The 23822-nt window shown below is 34.9% G+C and overlaps 1 pseudogene; it reads right to left on the bottom strand.

The window, feature by feature from the left end:
- Nucleotides 1-213: 213 nt before the first annotated feature.
- On the bottom strand, nt 214-18537 carry LOC125875502 (probable indole-3-pyruvate monooxygenase YUCCA10; annotated as a pseudogene).
- Between the last annotated feature and the right edge of the window lie 5285 nt (nt 18538-23822).

The raw sequence follows: 23822 nt of genomic DNA on the forward strand, positions 1-23822 counted from the left end.
AATCAACAAAGAAAGACAATAAATCAAAAACGTTTCATCAAACTTCTATGACAGTAGAAACTTGATTCCAATAAAAAACATACTAAAAGAAACAATGTTTTTAAGTTCTAGCTAATCTTAACAAGTCAAGCCCGGTGCAGAAAGTATCCTGCATTCATGCAGGGTTTAAAAAATTTATTTAACAACATAGTATGATATAATAATAATAAAAATCTAAATTTTGTCTCCTCTAAAAGTCTTCATATCATCGACAATAGCTCTAGCACCCGTTGAAATACCAGCAATCCCACTTTTTTAAAATCTAGCACAGTAAGCCCATTCTCTCCTATCCAATTTATCAATGTGCCATTTTCAGGCAATATTGAGCTACAATCCTACATACAAAAGAAAAAAAAATTGTACATTAATTGAGACAATGATGGTTAAATTAATAGTTAGTTAAATTAGTAACTATGAAAACTTATCTAGAAAAACTTATCCGCACACGATATTTACAGGCAAGTGAAAAATTTCAAGACTCAAATTTAGAATTAAAAAAAAAGAACATAGTGATATTTGCATAACGTACCTTTAGACATTTGGTAGCAATATTCTTGTATCCAGTAGCAAAAATGATTGCATTAAATTGATGTTCATCTCCATTGTCAAACACTACTGTATGATCCTTTATTTCTGATATTCCAGGAAGTACCAAATAATGAATTGACAAAAAGTTTTTTCACAAAAAAACCAATTGTTATTTCGTTTTTTATAATAGATTATCAATGCATATTGGATGAACTATTTACACAAATATACTGTATTAGCCAAAGTCACTAAAATCTACCGATTTTGTAACTATAATAGTTCAACTAATGCGCATGATAATGAACATGTGTTTTTATTCTTCTTCATTAAATACTATTACTAGGTTCTTTGTAGTTATCAAATTTGAACTCGTGATATGCGCCTAACCATACATCACATGTTGTACTTTTACTATAAGACCAAAACCCTCGGAAAACCTAAAGCGATCTGTTTAAGTGCGATTGGTATGAGGTTGAAAATGATGCTTATGGCCTTACTTATGTCTATTTTAACATGAGATTCTCTTAGGAAGAGCCTTTTGTGCTTGCATCTCAAGTACACCAATACTTCTATGTGCAAGATCCATTTGATCAAGATAGACATTATGTTATGAAGACTGTTCCGAGAGACTTGTTTAACATGGGTGATGAAGTTGAATCTAATCTCTCACAAAGTTATGTAATGGAGTCATCTGAACACTTGATGGGACCATATATACCAAAAGATAATGGTGAAGTACTCTTAACAATGACTGATGTACCAGAAACAATTAATGATGTGCCTTCGGAGGAACTTGTTACTCAACAACTTAAAGTTGAGTATGAAGAGGAGTTTGAAGATGAATTTGCAGATGAGTTTGAAGACGAGTCTGAAAATGAGTATGAAGATGAGTCTGAAGATGAGCTTGAAGATGTGTCTGAAGAAGAGTTTGAAGATGACGCACCATGAGTTTCATTATTTTTGTGATGACCATATAGTGCTCAGTTACTGTTTTTGTAATTTAATTGTTTTTTTTGGTACAAACACATTAAGATATCTAATATGTGGAATTGAAGATTAGATTGTTTAAGTATTATGTTGGCTTTTTTCATGCGGCCAATTGTTGTTTGGTTAAGTAATTTATGTTGGCTTCTTATCTAATTATTCTTTTATTGAGGAACCTGTACATCTAGCTGAATATTGTTTTATTTGGCTATTTGTTATTTATATACTTATTTGTTTCCATTTATTATCAGGCAGTGGGCATTAGAGGCAGAACAATGAGCTCTGCAGTTTGAAGTCGCTCTTGGTTTCGTCGTTGTCCCAAGTTCATCGCTTCGAGAGAGGTACATCTCTTTACCTTTAATTTTTGCTTGTTTGTTTCATACCAAAAGTGTTATGCGTTGTTGTGACTGAAATAGTGAGCTCCTAGTTTGTATCAGTTTCTTAGATGTTATGATTTGATCTGTTTTCTTAAAGTTAACCGAGTCTCCTTCTAGTTTGTTCAAGATGGTCTGTAGTTCATTCAATCGCGATTTTAAGTGTGCCTGCTATGTGTTCCAGGTTCTCGAAAAGGGGCTGTAAAATCTGGTTGTTTACCTTTCTCTCCAAGTGTGGCTCAGTTCTCTTTTTAGCATCTTTTAACTTAGTCGTTGTATATCTCCGTCTGATTTTTCTCAAATGCTATCTAGAAATTCTTGAAATTCTGGAAATTCTAGAAATTCTGGAAACTCAACTACTGCAATCTGCTATTATCAATTACTCTTATATAGTTGCTGCAATCTGCTATAATACAGTGCTGGAAATTCTGGAAAGAGTTGAGCTCGTATATATTTGCCTATACTCAGAATTTGTGGACAATCTAGTAGTAACACTGGTAATCATCCCAGTGGTAATTTTCATGGTAGTTATGGTGGAAATCGAAGATTAAAAAAAAACTTCAATTTGGTGTGTGAGTTCTGCAGATGCACAGGACATAGGAAGGACAATGTTTCAATTAATAAGCTATCCACTTGACTTCAAGTCTAAGAAAAAAACTTATAGTGAGGCATCTGGGCTGTATATGATGTGATAGATGTGCAAACGTATGCAGGTACTGAAATGCAATCTGAAGGAACCTTCACTATGGATTGAACACTAATGTACCACCATCTACTAGTAGTCATCAGAATGGATCCAGGAGTACTAATGACTATGCTAAACATTTGCTATAAATCAGTATATGTAGTAAAGTTCTGGTATCAGTGTGTTTTAGCACCTTTTTACTTCATCAATAGAATTCCAAGCAATGTTGCCTATAGTCTTCTGTCAACCTTATATCAAAATTATATTGCTGCTACTTCTTTCACTTAAAGAACATTATTATTTTGTAGGTTTACTTACTACATGGAAAGAAATCAATGAGATTAAAACAAAGCGAGAAGAATGAATCAATCAACAATACTAAAGAAAAAGGGTTCAAATCCAAACAAAGCTCAAAGTCCATTGAAGAATCTGGATGCTGATATACAATACCGATCAAGTGCTGAATTGGTCAACACATTTAAGATTAAGAGAGAACATGTTTCAAATGAATGCAATAATAAAGCTAAGAAAGAGCATGCACCAATAGCGCATAAAGGAAAGAATTCTGAGGATTTCATTCAACAACAAGGAAAGAGTAATTTGTTTGGGCACAAATCAGTGATTCAATCATCTTCTAGGGAAGAACTTAGTACTTCACATATGATTGCAGGGAAAGGACAGAATAAACCGAGGTTATTTCAATCTGGAGAGTCCATTCAAGAGAAGGGAATTAAACTTCCTATGCATAACTTCAAGTTCCAAATGTCGTCCAAGAAAGGTGTTACTGCTTCTGTACATGTGACTGGAACAACACTAGGTAATGAAGAGGAACAACATGATATTCAGGATCTACTAAGCTTCAAACATGTGAAGAGAAATTTGGTCCTACCGGCCACTAGTGTTGATCAGTTTATGAAAAAACAACACAAAGAACATGATATTGATCATGATCTACCAAACATAAAACATGTAAAGAAGAAGTCAGTCATACCAGCTACTAGTCTTGATCAATTTCAGAAACAATAAGGGATAGTCATAGGTGATGAAAGAAAATAGGTTAACCACACAGTAGTTGATGTCGAGTATATGCCTGCTCATTCTATTCATGAACATACTAAAGGATTGGATGATCTTAAGGATCAAGAAGAAATCGGCAAGGATGAGTGTGCTATAGACGAGGAAGTTGACATTGATTGTAGTACAAAAGGTATGTCTTAAATCTTGTAAGATTTATTACTCATTATAAAAGAAATTTCTTATCTCCTGGTTGTTACATGAATCTAGGTATATCGAAATAGAAAAAGGTTCAAGGACAAACAACATATAAGAATATTCTTGCAAGAAATTTGGAAGAAAGGGAGAAGTGACATTTGATAAAGGACAAGCAGTGGGACCAACCGGTAATATAGTGTCAGAATTAACCAATTTTATCGGAACAATTGCAAGGAATCCTAGATTCATCAACTTGATGTACACTAGTTGGCATGCGGTGCCAAAAGATATTAAAAAACGCATGTGGGAATATATCAATGTAAGAACAATCAATTTTGAGATTGCATATTTTAGTGTTTGTTTTTACTATTGAAGCTACATATATTTTATTTTGCATAGTCCAAATTCTTAATTCTAGTAGAAGAAAAGAAGTGGGTTATGACTGGTCTTCGTGATGCTTGGAGGCGACACAAACGAAAAATTAAAGAGAGATTTTTTGATAAAAATAGTACTGTTGAGGATATGCTAGCGAAACGTCCTAATGACATTCCAGAAGTTCAATTCCGCCTGTTGATCGAGTATTGGAAACACCTAACTGTTCAAGAAAAGCTAAAATAGTGCATTTCTACTCTTTGACATATTTTGCATCATATTTGTTCTTTTATTTTTGATTTATCAATTCAAACATCTCTTTTTATTTAATTACAGGCCATATTTAAGGTGAATTCTAAAAACAGGAAACAACAACAGTGGAGGCATCGAATGGGACTGATTAATTTTGCAAAAGTACGCGTGACTTTGGTAATACTTAGCAGACATATGAATTTCTTTTTTTCATACTTTATTAGAACATGTTGATTTTTTTAAATTTCTTTTGATATAATTGGCAGCGTGTAGTAAAAGAAAACAACAAGGAACCATCAGAGTCTGAAATGTTTATTGCAACTCGTACAAAGACAGGAAAGGAAATTTAGATCGATACCAAAGTTGCAATAGTAAGTTTTTTTAAAGCGGATTATTGGTGAATTTAATTCAGACTTAAAATTTGTATATTGTGGAGAATGTGACTCCATTGAATTTTACTAAGTATGTCGTCGTCGTCTTCTTCTTCTTCTTCTTGTGCAAGTACGAGGAGATATTAAATATGTTTTATTTTGAATTCTTTGCTGGGAAAAGTTGTTAGATTTTTTTAGTTCTTAATCGCTATCACAGGAACAGTTTGCTCAGAAGGAAGGTAAGTTAAGGTTAACAAATGAATCATAAACTGATTTTAGCTGTAAAGTAAATAGTTATTACAGTTAACTATGTATGTCAATTTTATTCAACAGGATGAACTTTAGAATCGTCAAAATTTTGGGGAAACAACTGATGATGCCTTTAGGGCATTGTTTGGAAAGGAGCAGCCTGGCCGACTTAGGTGCTATGGCAGATCAATGACAACAAGTTCTCTGAAAGAAGATAAGGAAACTAACAAGCTAAAACAAAAGCATGCTAATGAAATCAGTTCTCTGAAGGAAGAAATGAATGAAATGAGAGAAGAAATGCTACATTTTTTTAGTCAATTGCTGCAAAACAACCATGGGTTGAATGTTCAAGATATACCAGGGGTTGTTGGATCTAACCTTGTTTCACCTGTTGATGCAAGTAGCTCACAAGCTGTAAGGTGCCAGAATATTCCACATTCTTCAGGGTCAACTCATGATCCGGTTCTTCAAAAGGTATTTTATTGGTTCCTTAAGGATTTTCTGTCTCTCTCTCCTTTATTGATGTATCAAATTGTGAAGATGGTTTTCTTGTTCTTCTTGGCTGTTGGTTTGATCCTGCATAACAAGATCATCATAGTTAATTTTTGTGTGTAGTTGTGGCTCCAGCTTCCCTTCTAGGATCTTATGTGTATAGGTTATAGAATCAGTGTACATGTTATAGGATCAGTTTATAGAATCAGTTTATATAGTGATGGAAATTCTGGAAAGAGTTGATAACACAGCTTTATCGGTCTTTGTCCCATCTTGTACTTCTGTTAGAAAAATATGGGACAAAGACCGACAAAACTGTGTTATCTTGGAGGTATATGTCCAGTCTCGGTCATCATTTAGGGATTGGATCTTCGAGGCTGATGAGCATGCCCAACTGAAGGATAAGTGACCTGAACTTTTATTATCCTGGAAACTGAGACTTGAGATCTGCCTCTGTACCGCTTCCATCATTTCTCTGCACTACATGTTTCTTGTCATCACAAAATACTACATTGCTGTTTCACATTAGTGATCGCCTCCTGAAGGGTTACATAGAACTTCAATCCCTCATTGATATTTTCCTTGATTTTTTGATATTTCATAATGGCAGCTTCAATCTGCTTATAGATTCTCTCATAGATAATAATTGATTTCTCTTTGCAAAATGCATTGGTACTATTGTATTGTCTGGTTAATCCTACAAATGTTGTATTGGTGTTCTGAAATGTTGAAGCCAAAACTCTGGGAAAATAAGTGAATGTGCAGAGTAAGTATTGGTGTTTTATAATTGTCAGCTTTGCTCTACGGAAATGTTGAAGCCAGAACTCTGGGAAAATAAGTGAATGTGCAGAGTAAGTATTGGTGTTGTATAATTGGCAGCTTTGCTCTTCTGAAATGTTAAAGCCAGAATTCTGGGAAAATAAGTGAATGTGCATAGTAAGTATTGTTGTTTTATAATTGTCAGCTTTGCTCTTCTGAAATGGTACAAATCTATAAAGTAAATTATTGATGTTGACAGCTTTGCTCTTCTGAAATATCCATAACTTAATATAGTAAGTGTTGCAATCTGATTTGTTGGTTTGTTTTGATTGTTAATTTCATTTTAAATGTGTAGGGAAATGGAGGTGATCAAATTTGAAGGATCACCACAAGTCAATTTGATCTCATTGAAGTGGAAGTGGATGATGAAGAGTTTTTGAAGTGTTGTAAAAGTTTGAATACATTATATTGAACTATTGTAAGATTACCTTTTGAACTATTCATGTGTACACATATATTTAGAATATTGCTTTATAAGTATGTGTATGTACACAAGACATACTATCTTTTGAAGTTTATTGCAAATCTATATATTTGAATTACTTATTGGCTAATTTGATGCATGGGATTATTTATTGCAAAACAATATTGGTGTTTTTAATTAGAAATTGTGGCATATAAATATTTTATAGCCAAAATAATATTACCACACTTAAAAGTGTAGCCATAGGACTATAAATTGTGGTATACACATAGGCAAGGACTACACTTCAAAGTGTTGTCATACATAAGATAGAAAAGGCAATACTTTAAAATCGTGGGCAATATGGAAGAAAAGGCCACGCTCGAAAGTGTAGCAGGTAAGGCAACACTTTTAAGCGTAGCTGCAAAGTGTGGCTTTTTTGCCTTTTAGGCTACGCTTTTAAGCGTAGCTGATAAGGCAACACTTTTAAGCGTGGACTTTTTTCCTTTTAGGCTACGCTTGGAAGCGTAGCTGAAAAGTGTTGCCTAAACTCTAAGGTAACACTTCTTTCGCCCACCCTCGAAAAAGCGTGGCTTAAAGTCAAAAAGTGTGGCCTTTAATCAAAGGCCACACTTTTTCATAGTTTAGGCCACACTTTTCTAGGGTGGTTAGAGGCGTAAAATGTTGTAGTGTATTTCTCAAAATAAAATGAAATAAAATAAAGATAGTATCATACCTTTATATGTCCAAGTTTAATCTTGTCAATTGCACCAACATCAATTACTGGGGATCTACCTTTTGATACTTTAACAGAAAATGAGCCTTCTTCTGGTTGTCGTATTCCTAATTCTGCTAAATTTCCAAACTTAAATTTTGCGTACTTTGCAATTACGGTATCAACCAAAGATATTAGTAAATATTTTATCAACAACATTGTAGTATACATCATCTCCCTTGTTAGAACATGAATCTGCAAAAACATTTGGACAAAATATATTAAAACATTTAGAATTAACAACAATATATATCAAAAATATAATTGATTGTGCATGTGAAAAACATGCATAATCTAACAATAGAAACGTTATAGCACTTTGGGAGATCATCATGAACTATAATGTACATATTTACGAGTGTAAGTTTCATATTTTGACGATATATTAAAAAAGAAGTACAAAATCAGATCAATTATAACGTAGTTGTATATAACTTGTAGTATTCAAAGACATAGATTAAAGTTGGTAACTGGAATTAGCAAGGGTTCTAAAAAAATAAATATATATGAGTAATGCACGATAGATTATATTTAAAGAGAAATCTAAGTTTCATATACAGTTAGTGCAAATAATTTTTTGTACCATCATTTATTAGGTCATCTAAATGATATCTATAGACAAGTTTCTTCAAAATTATGAGATTCAACTTCTTAAAACGTAAAATATGTTATCTGTGCAACATGTGAAATGACGATGTATAAAAATTGTTAATAAGACAAACTTAGCAAAAATAAAGATTCTACTTATAAGAAAAAGAAACCGTTGTTCTTTTTCTTTGAATTCACTTCCTCAAAGTAAAAAATGTATGAGTTGTTTATACTTAAAACTAAACAACTTGTCACCTCTCCAAATCCTACTCTTCTTTTTCTAACGATATAAGATACCCGATGAGACCTGAATTTAATTTTGTGCGATCTAGAAATGGAGTAATGAGATCTTTCTATGTTTTTAGTATATTTAAATATCTATCCCAAAATTTTGTATTTACAATAATCCAACACCATATTCCTTAATCACTTTCTAGTCAACCAATATTCCCTTTTTAAAGAACAACTGATTTTATTAAATCAATTTTGAATTCAGAATCGAGGTTGTTTTTGCAATTTTGTATAGTGCTTGGAGAGTATGTTTGTGAAATTTAACACAAATGACGAATCGGTGGAAATTATTGGAGGAGAAGAAAATTCAAAAATAATTTTTTAGACAAGAAATACCACAAGGGATAGATGACTGGATGGATGGTCAATAAAGTAGAATGAAAATCATGAGAAATCAGGTTCATATTCCGACCACTTCACATAAGGGTATGCCTGGTGTAGATGGTCAATAAACAAATACCCAATATCTTGATGAATCGAGTTACAACATTACAAATGCTAGTAAAAAGTAACATGTACCATGTAAAATAGTTGATGTACAACTAAACTAATCGAACACTACCATTTTTTTTTATAACAAACACAAACCTACTCACATGCAAACAAATAATGATAAAAGTAAAGATAAGGAATAAAGAGATAGAGAGACTTACTGGACTTGTAACAACAATTTATGCGTGACTTTCATAATTTGAAAGATCAAAAGCTATTTCCATCCCAGAATTTCCTGATCCAACGATCAATACCTTTTTATCCTTATATTTTTGACCAGATCTATAATTACTTGAATGGATTATTTCACCTTTGAAATTTTCTATTCCTATCATTTTTGGAATATAACCTTCGTTATTTTCTCCAATAGCCATGTCATGACCCAAACCATCGTGATTAGCACTCACACTAATACTCCGGTGGGAAAACCACTACTACAGCCAAAACCAAGAAACTAAATCAAACTAAGGTATTTAAGTTACAGAAGGAACTTAAATACTAAGGAAATAAATAGAGTTCCCATAAACTCTAACAGAACTCTAATAATAATAAACTAACATTGCGAAAGTAATGCCTAGAACCTGGAAGTCAATGTACCAAAACATCTAACGGTGAACCAAGTCTAAACAAGAAGGGATACAACCCCAACTAATGCACTAATAACTAGTAGAACTGTCTAAGTTCGGAATGTGGACATAGACAAAAGAAGAACTCATGGCAGTCCGGAAGAATTGCTCACCCTTGCATTCGAACGATGATCACTGATCTTCTAAGCGAGGTCTGTCAGTAGCCGCTTGAAGATACCCTGTACTCAACAAAACTAAGAGCAAGTGCAATATCAATACACAACTACAGTTTACTGGTAGGATCACGCGGCTATCCCACTAAGTGTAACATAAGCAAGTCAATACAACATTATAAACATGCAAAATACCCAAAATATACAATATCTATTATCACATGCTCAACAATATACACAATTATAACAAGTCATTGGTCCTCTCATGGAACCCAACCGAAATAGTTAGCAAACCGGAACATAGTACCCGATCCAATGATTATGCCGGAACGTGGCAACCGATCCCATAATTATGACGAAACATGGCAACTGATTCAACTTAGTTATGCCGAAATGTGGCAACTGATTCAAGTTAGTTATGCTGAAACGTGGCAACCGATCCATTCAACACACCACAATCACAATCACAATCACAAGTATATCCTCAAGATCATACAATTAAGTCATGATTCATGGCATATATCATTCATCTATCTTATTTACAAAAAGTGTGATCAATCATGCAACATTCATATACATGCAAGTATCATAATGAAGCAAGAACAAACATACATCACACAATCATAGAATCAGAACCATCACCTTTCTCGAAACAAGCTTGAAACCCTAAGAAACTTGATCCTTTCCTTTTCAGATTCGTTCAGCTTGTTCTTGGTCTACAAATAATCATAATAACACGGGAATCCATAAACAATCACTAATTACCCGGATTACTAACAATTCTAACAACCCTAGATCATACCCATGATCCCAAGTATCCAAATAGGGTTGTTTCCACCATCTAATCTAGATTAAACCCCCCCCCCCCACATTATTTGTCCATTCTATTACGTTCTACGGATAGAAAAAAGATTCGGAGAGTGAAAAACTTACCTTTAGCCTCAAGAATGGTGGAAAACTGTTAGGAGTTGCCTGGGGTTCGTTCCTTAGCTCTAAAAATAAAAAAATGCAAAACAAAGTCGTTTAGGGATTTATTTATGACTTTAAGTCGCGGCGAACCCACCACAATGACTCTCACCCCGTTGTAGCGGTCTTCCAGAGCGACCAAAAGCACCGCCAAAATGGCTTGCATGAACCAGTGAGCTATTCAAAGAATTCCAAAATCCCCATTTCACAACACACCTCTAACCAACGACGCTCATAAAATACCCTTTACGCTAAGGTCGATTCCTGGAGTTCTACTCTCCCGTATTCAATTTCGTAAAGTCGTACGAATTCCTTAACGAGTTATCTATCCACCCATGTAATCATAATCATAAATAAATCACCCGATTGTTACCAGATTTTCCTATACCTTAAAGACTCCAATTTCGTCCAAATCTGGACAAGGTTGGGAAAATCCAAATAATATGAAAAAAATTTTTGGCCCCAAATTTTCTCTCGTTGGTTTCTCTATAACGACGGAACCCAGTCGTTACAAAAGATACCAATTTACCCATCACTCATTCCCGAGTGACAAACTTAGGAAAATGAGGCTAAGGAAATAATGAAGTAGTACCTGAATCGACGAACAATTGTGGATACTTGTCTCGCATGTCCCTATCGGTTTCCCAAGTAGCTTCCTCAACTGCATGATGCTTCCATTGGACTTTCATGGACCTAATCTCCTTGGTCCTCAACTTACGCATATCACAATCAAGAATTGCAACCGGTTCCTCTTGATATTGGAGGTCCTTGCCTAACACAATTGAGTCCCATTTAATGATATAATCCTCGTCACCATGATACCTCTTCAATATGGACACATGAAATACCGGATGAACACCCGATAGATTAGGATGCAAAGCAATCTATATGCTACCGGTCCTACACATTCAAGAAAAACATTTTCACTGGTTTGAAACGACATGTCTCTTACCTTATGATCCGCATACTTCTTCTGTCTACTCTAGGCTGCTAAAAGTTTAGCTTGAATACTCCTCACCTTATCTTGAGCATCCTTCACTAAATCAACCCCCAAAGATTTCACCTCTCCAGCCTCAAACCATCCTATGGGTGATCTACATCCCCTCCCATATAATGCCTCAAATGGTGCCATATCAATACTGGAGTGATAACTATTGTTATTGGAGAACTCACACAAAGGTATGAATTTATCCCAATGCTCTCCAAAATCAAGCACACATGCCCTCAACATGTCTTCTAACACTAAAATAGTCTTTTCTGACTGCCCGTCTGTTTGTGGATGGAATGTTGTACTAAAAGTGAGTTGGATGCCCAATTCATCATTTAATTTTCTCCAAAACTTGGATGTGAATTGGGTACCACGGTCTGAGATGATAGAGAGGGGCACCCCATGCAACCTCACTATCTTTTTCACATAAACTTTAGCCAATTGTTCAACATTATAATCTATTCTTACTGGAATAAAATGGGCTGACTTGGTCAATTTATCAACCACTACCCAAATAGAATCAAACTTCCCCAAAGTCTTGGGTAGACCAACCACAAAATCCATGGATATTCTTTCCCACTTCCATTCCGGAATTGACATTCTTTGAAGCAAACATGTAGGCCTTTGATGGTCATACTTCACTTGTTGACAATTTGGATACTTCGCCACAAACTCCGCTATATCATTCTTCATGCCCGACCACCAATAAATTTGTTTCAAATCTCGTTACATCTTGGCCACACTTGGATGAATAGAATATCGTGAACCATGAGACTCTGCCAATAATTTCTCAATCAAGTCATCTACTCTATGAATACATATTCTCCCATTAAAAATGAGCACACTATCTGCATCAAAAGTGGCCTCTTGTGCCTTACCATTCACAGTCTTCTTTCTAAGCTCCTCCAAATTTTCATCCTCAAATTGTTTGACCTTAATCTCCTCAATGAATGTGGCCCTTACTTCAATACTAGCTAACACCCCACCTCTTTCTGAGATGCCCAACTGTATGAACTTAGACTCTAAGGTCTGAATTTCCTTAGCCAAAGGTCGCTTGGATACACTCAAGCAAGCTAACTTACCCATACTCACCGCTTTTCGACTCAAAGCGTCTGCCACCACATTAGCCTTTGCCCGAATTGTATTGAATGGTGACATCATAATCTTTAAGTAACTCCATCCACCTTCGTTGTCTCAAATTCAGATCCTTTCGAGTGAACACATGCTGCAAATTACGATGATCAGTAAACACTTCACACTTAAAACCATAGAGTTAATGCCACCAGATCTTAAGAGCAAATACTACCGCTGCCAACTCTAAATCATGCATTGGATAATTTCTCTCATGCACCTTCAATTGGCCCGACGCATAGGCTATAACATTCTTATCCTGCATTAATACCGCGCCCAACCCAGAATGAGAAGCATCACAATAAACTATAAAATCCTTACCTTCCACCGGTAACGCTAGAATATGTGCGGTGATCAAGAGAGTCTTGACCTTTTGGAAGCTTTCCTCACATTTTTCCAGCCCATTCAAATGGTATCTCCTTTTTGGTCAAATTAGTAAAGTGAGTGGCAATAGAAGCAAAGTTCTTCAGAAATCGAGGATAATATCTAGCGAGCCCCACAAAACTCCTAACTTCAGTCACATAACTTGGTCGAACCCAATTCTTAACCGCTTCAATCTTTTGAGGATCTACCATTATCCCTTATTTCGAAACTACATGCCCCAAGAATGCAACCGAAGTCAACCAAAATTCACACTTAAGAAAATTTAGCATATAACCTTTGTTTTCCAAGAACGTCCAAAACAACACGAAGATAGTTGGCATGCTTTTCCTCACTTTTCAAGTAGACCAAAATATCATCAATAAAGACTGACGAAAGAGTCAAGAAATGGCTTGAACACCCCATTCATTAAACTAATTAAAGTTACAGGAGCATAGGTCAAACCAAAAGACATAACCAAAAACTCAAAGTGCTCATAGCGGGTTCTAAACGCCGTCTTGGGCACATCCTCTGGCCTAATTTTCAACTGATGGTAGCCAGACCTTAGATCAATCTTAGAAAAAATTGACACCCCTTGCAATTGGTCAAAAAGATCATCTATTCGAGGCAAGAGATACTTATTTCGAATAGTGACCCTATTCAATTGCCGGTAATCTATACACATTCTCATACCACCATCATTTTTCTTAACAAACAAAACTGGAGCACCTCATGGGGAAGCACTAGGACGAATAAATCCCTTATTAAAAAGCTCTTGGATTTGACCCTTAAGCTCTCTTAATTTTACTGGAGCCATGCGATATGGAGGGAGAGAAATGGGACGAGTACTAGGTTCTAAATCAATGCAGAAGTCTATATCTCTATCCGGAGGCATACCAGGCAAGTCACTAGGAAATACTTCTCTAAATTTTGACACCACGGGAATAGACTCAATGGATAGATCCTCAATCTCAACAACCCTAATATGAGCCAAATAAGCCAAACAACCATGCCCTATCAATTTCTTAGCCTGAATGGAGGATATGATCTTAGTTCGCTTAGGCTTGTACACCTCTTCCCACTCTAATTTTTCCCTTCCCGAAATTTCTAGAGTTACAGACTTAGTATTACAATTAAGCATGTCATAATAGGGGGACAACCAAGTCATGCCTAAGATTATGTCAAAGTCAGTCATATCCAAAATCACCAAATCGGCCCAAGTTTGAAAACCCATAAACAAAATAGGACAGTCACGATAGACATGAGTAACTACGACTGAATCTCCAACTGGGGTAGAAACATGGATAGGGGCATCACGTATATCACAAATCATATCAAACTCTGAGGCAAATCACACAGATACATAAGAATAAGTAAAACCCGGATCTAATAACACATTAGTCATCCGGTCACAGACAAGAATATTAGCTGTGATCACCGCATCAGACGCATCTGCCTCATTCTTTCCGGGAAAAACATAACACTGAGCCATATCATCTTGACAAACCACTTCCCTGCCTGGTTGAACATTACCTTTCCCTGCATTACTATTTCGTCTACCTCCACGGCCTCGCTGATTACCTCCTCGTCCACCTTGTGGATGCCCTCGACCATTATTACCATTTCCCGCAGGTACCACTGCTCTAGTCTACTGCTGCGCGGACTCAAACACACGTGGGTGGGGACAACCTCTCCTCATATGCCCAAGTTCTCCACAGTTGTAAAAAGTACGATCAAAAGATGGAATGCTGCCCACTGAAGGTGCAACTCCCTAGCTATCCTGAATCGAATTATAAGGTGGAGTTCCCGAGTAATTACCTGTATAGGTGGGCATAACGGATTGGATTGGCTTGGCTGCAAGCGTTGGCCTTCCGAACCCCTTGGAGTAAGAACCTTGAAAGTTACCCGAGTTCTTGGCCCTTTTTGCCCATGCCTTAGCTTGACTGTCTCACCTCACCCCATCCACTTTTTTAACATAGTTTAGTTACCGCATTAAAGCTCCTCCCTGCAGAAGTCATATGAACATATAATACTTGCAACTCAGAATTTAGTCCCCTAATAAATAACCGGATTCTCTCTTCCTCAGTCGTCACCAATCCAAAGCCATGAACTCATCCTTCTTGCGATCCCTCAAAGTCCTAGGCATATACTTTTCTTGAAACAGAGCATGTAATTGGGTCCAAGTAAGTCGAGGTAAAGTTGAAGATCTACATTCTATTTAAGATCTCCACCACTGTTTAGCCTCACCTTGAAGTCGAAAGGACACAAACTCAACCCCATGCTAATGGACAATTCCTAACTTATGAAGCCTCTCATATAAATCTAAGATAAACTCATAAGCATCCTCATTCTTAGAACCAAGAAACAGAGGAGGCTTTAGCTTCAAAAACTTAGTCAACATTTAATTCTCATTACCAGTCATAACAGAACCCAACAAAGGACAGAAGAAAGCATCATTACCTCCAGTGCCACCCACCTGGGGAGCAGTACTAGAACCAGGAGGGTTAGTAGGAGCTTAAGCAGAAGGAAGCACTCCAGGACCAACCAACCCTTTCAAGAATGACATGATCTGTCAAGCTAACATTGGGTCTATAAGGGGAACATCGGTAGTGTCAGCCAATACCTCTTCCTCTTGTCCCACATCCTTAACATTCTCCTCTTTAATCTCTTTATGATGCGCAAGAGGGTTCTTATTCACAGGAGCATTCTCAATAGGAGCTCCATTTCCAGCAGACGCTACTCTTCCACGATCTCTATCCCTAGCTTTTCCTCTACCCCAACCTCTCGCTGCAGATTTCTCAGTTGGAGCATTGACGGGAGCTATGGGCCTAACACCGTTGAATCTAGTATTAACCATCTGCGAACAGAAGAGTGAAGGATGTTAGATACCAATTTGAATCATCATATACAAATTTGAATCAAATCATAGCACGAAAGGAGACAAGGGTAAACAGAGAGATTTCCTAAAGTCATATAGCCTCTCGAAGAAAAGTAAAGGCGTCCCCATACCGGTCCACGAGACTCTACTAGACTCTTTTTGGTACATCGAGATCAACGAACCTAGGTTCTGATACCAACTTTTTTACGACCCAGACCGTTGTGATTTACACCCATACTAACACTCCGGTGGAAGAACCACTACTACAACCCAAACCAAGCAACTAAACCAAAACTAAGGCATTTAAGTTACGGAAGCAAGTTAAATACAAAGGAAATAAATAGAGTTTCCATAAACTCTAACAAAAGTCTAAAAATAATAAACTAACATTGCGGAAGTAATGCCTAGAACCTGAAAGTGAATGTACCAAAACATCTAACAATGAATCAAGTCTAAACAATAAGGGATACAACCCGAAGTAATGTACTAATAACTAGTAGAATTGTCTAAGTCCAAAATGTGGACATAGACGAAAGGAGAACTCATGGCAGCCCGGAAGAATTGGCTCACCCTTGAATTCGAATGACGATCACTGATCTTCTAAGCGAGGTCTGTCAGTAGCCGCTTGAAGATGCCCTATACTCAACAAAAGTAAGAGCAAGTGCAGTATCAGCACATAACTACAATGTACTGGTAGGATCACACGGCTATCCTACTAAGTGTAACATAAGCAAGTCAATACAACATTATAAACATGCAAAATACTGAACATATACAATATCGATTATCACATGCCCAACAATATACACAATTATAACAAGTCATTGGTTCTCTCATGGAACCCAACCCAAACAGTTAGCATACCGGAACGTGGTACCCGGTCCAATGATTATGCCGGAACGTGGAAACCGATTCGATAATTATGCCGAAACGTGACAACCGATTGATTCAACACACCACAATCACAATCACAAGTATATCCTTAAGATCATATAATTAAGTCATGATTCATGACATTCATCATTCATCTATGTCATTTACATCAAATGTGATCAATAATGCAACATTCATATACATGCAAGTATCATAATGAAGCAAAAACAAATATACATCACACAATCATAGAATCAAAACCACCACCTACCTCGAAACAAGCTTGAAACCCTAAGAAACATGATCTTTCCCTTTCCGAATTCGTTCCACTTGTTCTTGGTCTACAAATAATCATAATAACACGGGAATCAATAAACAATCACTAATTACTTGGATTACTAACAATTCTAACAACCCTAGATCATACCCATGATCCCAAGTATACAAAATCAAGCTGTTTTCACAATAGAATCTAGATCAAAACCCTCCCCCATCATTAATTTTCCATTCTATTACGTTCTACGGATCGAAAAATGGATACGGGGAGTGAAAAGATTACCTTTAGCCTCAAGAATGGTGGAAAATTGTTAGGAGTCACCTGAAGTTCGTTCCTTAGCTCTAAAAATCGAAAGGTGTAAAATTAGGTCATTTAGGGGTTTATTTACGACTTTAAGTGGCGTCAAACTCGCCACAACGACCCTCACCCCGCTGTAGCGGCCCCGCCAGATCGGCCAAAAGTACCACCAGAGCGGTTTGCACGAACTAGTGAGCTATTCAAAGAATTCCTAAATCCTCACTACACAACACACCTCTAACCAACGATGCTCAGAAAATACCCTTTACACTAAGGTCAATTTCTTGAGTTCTACTCGCCTGAATTCAATTACGTAAAGTCATACGAATTCCTTAACCAGTTATCTATCCACCTATGTAATCATAATCATAAATAAATCATTCGATTGTTACCAGATTTTCCTACACCTTAAAGACTCCAATTTCGTCCAAATTTGGACAAGGTTGGGAAAATTTAAATACTACGAAAAAGTATTTTGGCCCCAAATTTTCCTAGTTGGCTTCTCTACAATGACGGAACCTGGTCGTTACAAGCAAAAATCAAGAATTTCCTGATCCAACGACCAATACCTTTTTATCCTTATATATTTCACCAGATCTATAATCACTTGAATCGATTGTTTCGCCTTTGAAATTTTCTATCACTATCATTTTTGGAATATAACCTTCGTTATTTTCTCCAGCAGCCAAAATAAAGAAATCACTGGCTTACATTTCAATTTCTCCGCTAGTCAAATTTCTTGATTTGACATTCCATTTCCTATCCCCACTGTTGTAAAAGGCCGATTCAAAACAAGTTTGAAATTTTGGCTTGATGTTGAAATGCTCAGCATACTCATCTAAGTATTGAATAAAAAAAATTTCGGCATATACTTAGGTGATGAAGTTGCATGTGGTATAAATGACAATGAACAAAAGTCCTTTGATAGATGCAAATGACGTCTATCGTAATTCTTTTTCTTCCACAAATAAGCACAACAATCTTGTTTTTCTAAAACAACGTTGTTTCCGCCCAATCTGTTTAAACAGGCTGATAAATCTATACCGGATGGTCCAACTCCAACCACAATAATGTCAATTTCTCCCTTTGTGAAATTAGCCATCGCAAAATTTTCAGAAAATTAAAGAGAATTTTATTTAGAATGTTGAAAAGAAAATTGCAATAAAATTCCAAGAAAGGAAATTTAGATAATGAGGTATGTATATATGGTCTTCAAACAAGATAAAAATTATATTTATTTATTTTTTAACTTTTTAAAAGTTTAATAGAAAATAACAGTTACAAGTAAATGCAAAAAATTTATTATTGAAACAAAATTTCAGTTTTTTCTCAGTTCTTTGGTAGATGTGAAAACATTTAATTGAAAGTTATGTTTAACTTAAGCTAAAATGTGTCATGTTCATTTTTCTATAAATGAATTTTGCAATTTCAAAAGGAGACAAATTACAAAAATTTAATTGAATTTGATTGAAGTTTATTGACCGGCTAAATTCAAAGTGTATTTTTTTTGTCTTTTTATCCGTGTCTTAGATTTTTTGATAAACACTCAACTAATTAAATTATATTAGAAAAATATTTTCTTTGTTAAAAAAAATAGAATTAAGAAGAAAGATGATTTTCTGATATATTAAATAGGAAAAAAAGCATAAATATGCCATAGAATGTTGAGAAAAGGCTCATCTATGCCATTCATTTGTGCTATTTCTCCAACGGAAATGACATATGTCACGCCCCGAGGCTACCCCCTTGACGTAAACAGGAGACCTAGGATGACGAGTGACTCCAAGCTAACCTTGAGCTAGCATATCATAGCATACTAAGATAAACTGAAATAAGAAATATTGTGTAGAAGCCTTAAGTCATGAGATAAACTAAAATGATGGGGAAATACCCAATCTAAGTCTGAATATAAAAGACTATGCGTTTAATAACAACTAGAAGATAAAACTCAAAACCAAAACTGAATCTAACTATGTTTGAATAAAAGCCTCTAATTGACTAGAGATACTGGAATATCCCCTAACTAACTCTAGAAAAACTGAAACTGAAAGACTGAAAGTAAAAGAAAATATGTTTATCATCCTTGGAGAATGAGGACTCACCACTGATATTGATGAGTGCGGATCGGGAACCGATCTACATGCGATCTGAATGTTGTGGGCTTGAACCTACATTACGAGAAGATGTAGCGTAGAGTATGCACCAGTACTTGAAAGGTACCGAATATGCATGATAGGATAAAACTGAACCATATATATAGAACTAAATAAAGCATTCTGATCAGTGATATAAGATGAACATGAAGAATATACTTAACATACTGAACATGAACTAAACTGAATGCAATGACCAAGTTCATAACATACTGAAATTGAATATTGAAATATAACTGGTAACCTGGTCAATGTAGTAGAATCTGACTGTGAGAGCTACTTTTAACCGACATAAAACTAAGTGATCTAAACTTGCAGTCCGATGTATACTCCCCATCGAGAGGACCCAATATAAAGGCATGACTGGCGTGATTACTAAATACAATCCCCATAGAGGGGACTTAACCTACTGGGGCACGTAGTTCTGAGACTATAAAGATGACTGACCCTAGTCCAACTCGGTATTAAGCCAATTCCGACTAGAATGGGTACAATATAACACAAGTAAAATAAACTAGATAGCTCAAGATTCTGACATGCTAACCGAAAATGCAACATTAAGTACTGATAATGAAACATTTGGAAACTGATGTATGTATATGTGTATAGACTAACCTAGCAAGTGTAACTTATGAACTAAACTAATCTACACAACTATGGCTCTGAATTTCATGCTAAAGTTAAGCCACATGGTTACGAAAATGTAATATTATGTTTAGAATTACTCTAATAGCTAAATGACAATAATTATATGAAGTTCTAGAAACCCTAAGTCTAAAAAAAATGAAGGGAATCAACAATATGACTGAATTCTAGGGACCAAATTGGTGAATGAAACCCAGTAATGAAATCCCATATACCTGGTGACAAAATCCACGGAGAAATCCTTCGATTTCGGGCTGAAACTTGAAAGAAACGTGCTGATTGTTGTAAGGAAAATTAGGGCCTCATTCTTCTTCTTTTGTTCTAGTGAAATGTGCATAATATGCTATCAACAGTATCCTCTAAGGTGGCTATTGTAAGCACAATAAAATACCTAATTTGTTACAGTAGTCTTACAACACCAAGTTTGTATTGTTTCAACTTATAAAATACCAAAAATAATAGAAATTTACTTTTTGTACTTTTGCAAACTTGCAGTACCTTTGTGGTATTATTTAATGAAATTTATTTGACTTATTCAAAGAAAAAAGGAGAAAGAAAAAGATGGTTTGGTGCACCTTTTGTAAAGCACCCTCTTGTACAAGTGGACAACGGTGTTACTTTTATAAACTTCTTGTTGCTGTATTTAACCCTTTTTGTCCATAAAAACAAAAGACCATGCTTTTTAGAAAGGCCATATTTTATTAACTTCATCTCAATTTCCCCCCTCATGGCCTTAGCTTATTCAGAATGACTTTTAATGTTTCTGAATGACTTCTGCTTATTTGTTTTGTATGTGTATATTTTCTTTCCAGAGGGCTATTAATGAAGTTGTTTAGTTAATAATCTATTTTTTTTCATTTGGTTTCATGTGAACTTTACAAACACGATATCCTCAAATACTGCTGCCATTTTCTTCCATATTAGAAGGTAACTATGAACCTTTACTTTTTCAAGTATCGAACGCCTTATGGAAGGGATGTACTAATTTTAGTAACAGTACATATTGTTGTGAAGTACTATAGTAGAAAATAAAAATTCCCACGAATCAGGATAATGGTAGAAATACATCTTCTGAAGAAATATATAGGACCCTAAGCATCAAAATTGGATGTGTATGAAAATTCTTTCATTTGTGAGGCAGTAAAGGCAGTTCTGGTTTTAGCGCTTGTTTCCTTGTTTGAGTTTTGGCACTTTTCTCTTTGGTTTAGTTTTTTCATGAGAGTTTTTGTTTTGAGTGGCTCTGTAATATTTCTTGGCTTGTAAATGTTCTAGATGGCACTAATCCAAAAGCAGTGGCAAAGTGATTGCATAAGTTTGTGAACTATGGGAAGAGAAAGAAAGAGTCGGTGGCTGAGTTGCTAGTGACATTGTTAGTCAAGGTGCTGTGAATCCAGTAAATCTAGCCTCATATTCCAATAAAAAACATACTAAAAGAAACAAAGTTTTTAAGTTCTAGCTGAACTTAACAAGTCAAGCCCGGTGCAGAAAGCATCTTGAATTCAAGCAGGGTTTAGAAAATTTATTTTACAACATAGCCTGATATAATAATAATAAAAGTCAAAATTTTGGCTACTCTAACAGTCTTAATATCATCGGCAATAGCTCTAGCATCCATTGAAATACAAGTAATCCCACTTTTTAAAAATTCAGCACAGTATAGCCCATTCTCTGCTTTCCAATTTATCAATGTGCCATGTTTGAGACAAAAGAAAAACATTTGTACATTATTTGAGACAATGATGGTAAAATTAATAGTAAGTTAAACTAGTAACTAGGAAAACTTATCGAGAAAAACTTATCCGCACAAGTGGAAAATTTCAAGACTCAAATTTAGAATTAAAAAAAACAAAACATAGTGATAATTTGAAAAACGCACCTTTAGCCATTTTGTAGCAATATTCTTGTGTCCAGTAGCAAAAAATGATTGCATCAAATTGATGTTCATCTCCATTGTCAAACACTACTGTATGATCCTTTATTTCTTATATTCCTGGAAATACCTAATAATCAATTGACCAAAAGTTTTTTCACAAAAAAAAACAAGTATTATTTCCTTTTTTATAATAGATTATCTATGCATATTGGATGAACTATTTACACAAATATACTGTATTAGCCAAAGTTACTAAATTCTACCGATTTTGTAACTATAACAGTTCAACGGTTGCGCATGATAATGAACATGTATTTTTATTCTTCTTCATTAAATACTATTACTAGGTTCTTGGTAGTAAGCAATTTTGAACTGGTGATGTGCGCCTAACCATACATGACATGTTGTTCTTTCACATAATATTTCTCAAAAAAAAGAATGAAATAAATAAAGATAGTATCATACCTTAAACTGTCCAAGTTTAATCTTGTCAATGGCACCAACATCAATTACTGGGGATCTACCTTTTGATACTTTTTTTAAAAATTGCCCTTTTACTGGTTGTGGTATTCCAAATTCTGCTAAATTTCCAAACATAAATTTAGCGTAATTTGCAATTACAGTATCAACCAAAGATATTGGTAAATATTTTAGCAACAACATTGCAATATACACTATCTCCCTTGTTAGAACATGAATCTACAAAAACATTAGGACAAAATATATTAAAACTTTTATAATTAACAACCATATTTATCAAAAGTATAATTGATTGTACATGTGTAAAACTTGCATAATCTAACTATACAAAAGTTATAGCACTTTGGGAGAACATTTTGAACTATAATGTACATATTTACGAGTGTAAGTTTCATATTTTGACAATATATTAAAAAAGAGGTACAAATTTAGATCAATTATAACGTAATTGTATATAACATGTAGTATTCAAAAACATAGATTAAAGTTAGAAATTGGAATTAGCAAGGGTTCTACAAAAAGAAATATATATGAGTAATGCACAAAATATTTTATTTAAAGAGAAATATAAGTTTCATAAACAATTAGAGCAGATAGTTTTTTGTACTATCATTTATCAAGTCATCTAACTGATATCTATAGACAAGTTTCTTCAAAATTATGAGATTCAAATTCTTAAAAAGTAAAATATGTTATCTGTTCAACATGTGAAATGATGATGTATAAAATTGTTAATAAGACAAACTTAGCAAAAATAAAGATTCTACTTATAAGAAAAAATCCTAGTTCTTTTTCTTCGAATTCAGTTCCTCAAAGTGAAAAAATATATGAGTTGTTTATACTTATACTAAACAATTTGTCTCCTCTCCAAATCCTACTCTTTTTTTCTTAAGATATAAGCTACCCGATGAGACCTGAATTTAAATTTTTTTAATTTTTTGCGATTTAGAAATGGAGTAATGAGAACTTTCTATGTTTTTTGGATATTTAAATATATATCCCAAATTTTTGTATTTACAATAATCCAGCACCATATTCCTTAATCACTTTCTAGCAAACCAGTATTCCCTTTTTAAAGAACAAAAGATTTTATTAAATCAACTTTGAATTCAGAATCGAGGTTGTTTTTGCAATTTTGTATAGTGCCTGGAGGTATGTTTGTGAAATTTAACACTAATGACGAATCGGTGGAAATTATTGGAGGTGAAGCTAATTCAAAAATAATTTTTTAGATAA

This window comes from Solanum stenotomum, chromosome 9 (assembly GCF_019186545.1).
Source record: "Solanum stenotomum isolate F172 chromosome 9, ASM1918654v1, whole genome shotgun sequence".
In the NCBI taxonomy this organism is placed as follows: Eukaryota; Viridiplantae; Streptophyta; class Magnoliopsida; order Solanales; family Solanaceae; genus Solanum; species Solanum stenotomum.